At 36.1% G+C, this 6,360-nt stretch overlaps 2 non-coding genes across 2 annotated transcripts; one reads left to right on the top strand and one right to left on the bottom strand.

Moving 5' to 3' along the window:
• Positions 1–1,878: 1,878 nt before the first annotated feature.
• Positions 1,879–1,950, bottom strand: TRNAA-UGC (transfer RNA alanine (anticodon UGC)). The gene has a single exon. It is a non-coding gene; the product is annotated as a tRNA-Ala (tRNA).
• Positions 1,951–5,496: 3,546 nt separating this feature from the next.
• On the top strand, positions 5,497–5,568 carry TRNAA-UGC (transfer RNA alanine (anticodon UGC)). The gene has a single exon. It is a non-coding gene; the product is annotated as a tRNA-Ala (tRNA).
• The last annotated feature ends 792 nt before the right edge of the window (positions 5,569–6,360 follow it).

The raw sequence follows: 6,360 nt of genomic DNA on the forward strand, positions 1-6,360 counted from the left end.
TGTTCCGTTCTAATCGAATTTGAAACAAAAGAAGTTTTCAATGAGTTACTCAAAGAAATATTTTCAGCTTCCGGATGAAAATAGGAAGACACTTAAAAGAGAAACAACTTGCTACCGGGTTTGAACACACAAACACGTGATTGATAGTATATCGACCCAAACCACTCGACTGTTTTATATGCCTTTGCACATCTTCTTTTGCCTCTTGTGAAAGCAGTTTACTGTTCCATACTCGCTTTTGTTTATTCCGATACGACTACGAGTTCTCAGTAAATATTTGGACGTTACAGCTCTTGCAATGTATAAAAGTGTTTTTAGAATAAATCACAATCGATATTATGTCCTAATAACATACGTAAAACAGGTTGAATTCGTGAAATGATTGAGGTTGGAGTGAGCGTAAATGTTTTCATAGTTAGGAGCCTGGATATGCAAACCCGCTTAACGTGGGGATTTAATTTTGTGAAATTTGGTACGTAGCTTTGCGTCAGTTGTACGCGTAGCGACATCTAGTGTCAGAATCTTCAACTTTAATTGGGAATAACTTCATGCACATTATGGTAACACGTTACATCAACGGAGGTACCTTATGCCTACCAGGAAAACTTTTTTATTTTTTTTAAAAAAATGTTTATTCTTTTTTTTTTTTTTTTTTTTAGAAATTAGAAGTATTGAATGGCAGAAAATAAAATATGTATATATTATTTTAGAGACACAAAACCTGAATTATGACATGGTACTAAAGAAACATCCATAACAATTTTTATCTTAATAAAAGCGTGGACACGTTTTAACCCACCTTAGTGTACGTAGGGTTAACGACAGCATTCGAACCTTCATGCTCTAAATATGATAGTTATAATATGACTGGACGCTGGTTGTTGACATCTTACGTTACCTATTCCATAAACTCACCATAATAATAATAATAATAATAATAATAATAATAATAATAATAATAATAATAATAATAATAATAATAATAATAATAATAATAATAATAATAATAATAATAATAATAATTTTAGTGAATAACTTAAATAGAATGAAGAAGATAAACGAGTACCAGTGTCACGTGTACACCACGTAAAGGAGTTTGGTAATTATGGTGTGATATCCTGTCAATTATTATTGAAACTGGAAGCGGTAATATATTTATTACAGTTGTGGTTTTAATAGAGAGATTAGAGTGGAGATGGAATACATACATTCTTTGGACGCCTCATCGACAGCAGAAAATCGCTTCTCTCTATCTGGTATCGTTGTCACTCTGTAAATGACAACGTTAAAACCAGACTCTTACTGTCTTTGCTCTACGTAGAACAATATTGAAACCAAACAAAAGCTGTAGTGGATTTCTACCATTTCCGGTTTTAGTAGAGACTTAAGAATGAAATATGTTCTTTGGACATTTAGTCGATTGCAGGAAATAGTTTATCTATTATCGTAATTACTCCATAGCGATGAATGTTAAAACCGGAAGTGGTGGATTTATGGTACTTCCGCTTTTAGTCGAGATATTAGACTAGGTTTGGAATATTCCTGGGACGTTTAATTGATCCCAGAACGCCTCTTCTTGCTATCTGCATCGTTCTCTGTCTATAATGATCAACCTTGACACCGTAAGTGGTTTATTTAAGTGTAGTAGAAGATTAGAGTGGAGTTGGAATATATTTTTGGGACACCTTATTGATTACAGGAATGAGCTTCTTGCTAGCTATTACTATTGTTGTTCTATGACAATCAATATTAAGACCGGAAATGTTTGATTTGTGCGACATCTAGTAGTGCAAAAAGCAAAAATTGAACTTGAAATGTTATGAAGATATAGAAGTTCCTTTTTAAATGTAGAGGACAAGAGGTAAAAAAAAAATACGATGGAGATGCCGGGGATCGAACCCGGGGCCTTTCACATGCAAAGCGAACGCTCTACCACTGAGCTACATCCCCTTTACACTAGTTGGTACTTACAACATGTTGCAGTGCACGGATGAGTTGTGACGCGTAACAGTTACGTAATAGTCGGTAGCACTCGTGTGAACGTCACGTTTTCGTCGAATGATAGTGGAACAAGAGAATATTTTTTGAATAGAGAATTTTTGTTCGTCCACCTTTCTCAACTTATTTGCTGTTGGAGGTAAGAGAACTTGAATTTACAGTATTTTCGGTACTCTTTTAAAGATGCAGAAATAAACCAGTTTAGAATGCTCCATTGCCAGAACGAACTAAATAAGAATGGAGAGATGGAGCAGGAAGGATAACTATGATTGTTCCTAGATGTAAAAGTAAATATTTTTATCCGTACCTTGTTCTGTTTCTCGCAAAATATCATCTATCTATGACATAGTTCCCGAGATATGGCTCCCTAAATCTCCCGAAATTCAAACTTTTTTGGCCAATATCTAGGGAACGGTGGCCAGTTGGCCAGGAGCTAGTTGATCAGTGGCCACCGGTTACTATTTGGTACCAAAATATTCATCATTTCATATATTGATCAACGCCAATATCATCTCTTTATAGCTTATGGGTCCCTTTTGGCCAATATCACGAGAACGGTAAGTCATAGAGAGTTGATATTGGTGTTAATCAATACCTAAGAGGATTGTAAATATTTTGGAACCGATATTAATTGGTGGTCACTGGCCAAATCAGTGGCCAGTTGGACAGTGACTACCAGTTACTATTTGATACCAAAACATTTACCATCCTCTTAGGTAAATCAACACCGATATCATCTCTTTATAACATATGGTTAAGATATTGCTCCTTAAAAGTCTGAAAATCGGGCATTTTTTGGCCAATATCTCGGGAATGGTAAGAGTGATGCGAAAAATGTAATTGCTTTCTCAAATAGTTTTTGATACTCTATCGATTGTAGGGTTCAAAATTGAAAATATCGTAAATAACAGACAGACAAAGTATTCAGTAATGAACCCGTTGAAAATACAGTAGAAACACATTTAATGGTTTTACCGATGGAAAGGAATTCTACTGTTTCCTAAAGTTAACTGCTTTCAACAGGCGCACACACAGATAATTTTGTTGGAAGGGATCAGAGTTCGAGGGGAGAGGTCCAATGCTAAAAGACACTACAGTGCTACTCTATGTGGTGTACGTATGACCCACTTTGATTCATCACATGCCTAAACCCATCGTCATCAACTCTGACCCATGACCCATGATCCACGTCCTTCTCTCAACCGACAAGGGATGATTCCATTCCGGGACCAAGTACCTGGAGAAAACCTATATATCGTCTGAAAGCCCTTGCCATGTAAAGTACGAAACAGTTTTCAAATCACGAGCAAACCCGAAAACTGACCCTATATGAAGGCAGTTTGTTGGTGTTTGTGACCCTATGTATAGTATATTCGACAGAAATAACAATTAATGTTACGATGCATCACACTTAAGCCCCTGAGCATATCATGTTCCTGTTTAGTCACTGCTAGAACATGACTCGGGTAAAGGTTTGATAATAGCACTTTGCACCCAAACATACCCATTTCGTCAGAGTTGCCAACGAATTGTAAATACAACGTGGCAGATGGTTTTTGTATCACTCGATGTATATCCATGAAAACGGGGCATAAACATCATTCGTCACTAGAGAAAATATATGTCGGACATATTCCTCTCCCAAGGACCCCAGTTTGTCAGTGTTGCCAACCAAGTACAAAAATAAGAAACTGTAAACTGTAAAACAGGTTCCGTACGATGAAATGTTTATACACCAAGCTTGGCAGAAACATCACACAGCACTATAACAAAAAGATGTTGAGTGTGGCCATCTCCTAACCATTCTAGGTTGTCAGTGTTGCCAAAAAGTGTAAACATCACAATGTTGAAAATGGCGTGAATGTTACTGGTTAACCTCTCCACTCTGTTACAATACTGGTTAACCTGACTTTCTCAAAATAAAATGGTAAATTGTTTATCATGGGTCATATTACGATGAATTTCAATTTAATTATCATATAATTAGGGATGCGCACGAGACGAGTCGAGACAGGATTTTCCTGACAAAATTCGAGTCGAGACACGGCTCTTCCAATAGAGAAATATACATTTTTCGAGTCGGGACATCACTTTTACACGAGATTTTCGAGACGAGACAGCCACAAATCTTGTCTCGTGCGCATCCCTACATATAATTACTTTCTTGTTGAATTACAGATACTTTTCCGTGGAAAATAGGATGAAATTTGAATCCAAAATCAAGGTAAAATAAGGCCCAGCGTGAAGGAAAAAAAAGTGTAAAATTTGACTGTGTCTCGAAAGCCAAGTATTAAGTTCTGTTGTTACTATTTCAACTACAAATATCAATATCCAAAAGTGCCTGAAGTTCTTCCTTCACTCAGATATACTCATCTCAGGTAATTAAATAGAACAAATGAAAAAGAAAGAAAAATGGAGGCCTTGAAAGTAAAACGTAGACAAATTCACCAGTGTTCAGAAGATGCTGCCTACAATACACTGAGCAGAATGGGTCGTAGTAGGTCAAACTGGATCGATGGGTCAGTATCTCACGGTGAGTGATAGGTCACAGTGAGTCACATCCTGTTGGCACACGATTCACTGACCCACTCACAAATCTTGACTCATTTGACCCACTTGACTGACTGACCCACTCCATCTCTGAACTCAGGTATTTGCTTTCACGATATCAAATTCCAATAATGCATCAATATGTAAGATTAATCGCCTTTAGATATGTATTTCCTACTCCCACACACTTTTCGAACAAAAAGTTTGCTGTAAGTTTAAAAAAAAAAATTGAAGAAGGAATACCGGTATTTCACCCAGTACAGAGATTATGGCTGTCTATGCCCCCTCCCCCCCGCCAAACCCTCATAAATCGACTTACATTTGTATCCTTCCTTAATAAAGCTATTCATGTTTGGCTGAGAAATGATTGATATAACAAAGATTTGATCTTACACTTCATCTGTACTCTTTCTTTTCTCATAAAGACAATTTAATTCTATATTTTTTTAAAGAATATAACTGGTAGTACTTAACAATCATTATTGACTTTTCGGGTGAAGAATATCACTGTTTCAATACTACAGGGACGTAAGTATGTTCTAGCATTGGACCTACCTCCCCTTCCGCTCAAACTCTGGATCCCTCCCAACATCAATGTCTGTGTGCGCACCTGTTGAAGACAGTTAACTTTACGAAACAGTAGAATTCCTTTCCATCGGTAAAACAATTGTGTTTCTACTGTTCTTTTTATGTTTTTTTTTTTTTTTTTTTGTATCTTTAAAAGAGTAGGGAAAATACAGTAAATTCCGGTTCTCTTATCTCCGACAGCAAATGAGCTGAGAAAGGTGGACAAACAAAAATTCTCTATTCAAAAGATTTTCTCTTTTTCTCTTTCTTGTTCCACTATCATTTCCTGACAAAAAGGATAGTTATCGACTATGACGTAACTGTTACGCGTCATAACTCATCCGTGCTGTGCAAGATACTGTAAGTACCGACGAGCATGAAGGGGATGTAGCTCAGTGGTAGAGCGTTCGCTTTGCATGTGAAAGGCCCCGGGTTCGATCCCCGGCATCTCCATGGTTACTATTTTTACCCCTTATTCTCCACATTTAAAAAGAAACTTGTATATCTTCGTAACATTTCAGCTGTGTTTATCAGGAATTAAGTGCCGAAGAATATGTTCAAAAGTATGAAAAACAGTAAAATTTACAAGAGTTTTTTTTTTGGGGGGGGGGGTGAAATTCAAGCAAACTGAACAAGTTTAATGTGATAGTTTGAAATAGAAAAAGCTACATCTTGGTACTATTTTTTAGTGGAGATCTGCTGATATCAGACATTAAGGTGTAGTGAGGAAATTCTCTATTCAAAAGATTTTCTCTTTTTCTCTTTCTTGTTCCACTATCATTTCCTGACTATTGAGAGATATCAGTTCCATGTGACGGATATGATATTTTGATTTAGAATTTTGTATCAATGTATCTTGCTGAAGAAGAAAAGTTATACTGTTTGCGAAGCGGCACGAAGTATTGAAATTGACAAGAAAATGTCGTAAATGTAAGTAGGTACCGGTATTGAAAATAAAGAAATGAAGTAGGCCTAGTTACATATTTAAATGTGAACATCGTGTTGATGGTGTGAAATACTCTTTTTATCTTTTCATTCTGTCTTTTTATTCAGTATATTATAAGAGTTAATATACTGAATTTCAGCTCCCTAAGTTCAACGTTCCTGAGATATTCAATTTTTCGAAAAAAATCGGACTCCCACTTCCCCTTAGTATATGTATTATAATGAAAACGATATGATAACATTCCAGTTGAAATTGGGGCCTGATTATAGACCAAAAGTAATTTCATTTGACTTTGCAAT

The sequence above is a fragment of the Thermobia domestica genome, chromosome 10 (assembly GCF_964235325.1).
Source record: "Thermobia domestica chromosome 10, izTheDome1.hap1.1, whole genome shotgun sequence".
Taxonomy (NCBI): Eukaryota; Metazoa; Arthropoda; class Insecta; order Zygentoma; family Lepismatidae; genus Thermobia; species Thermobia domestica.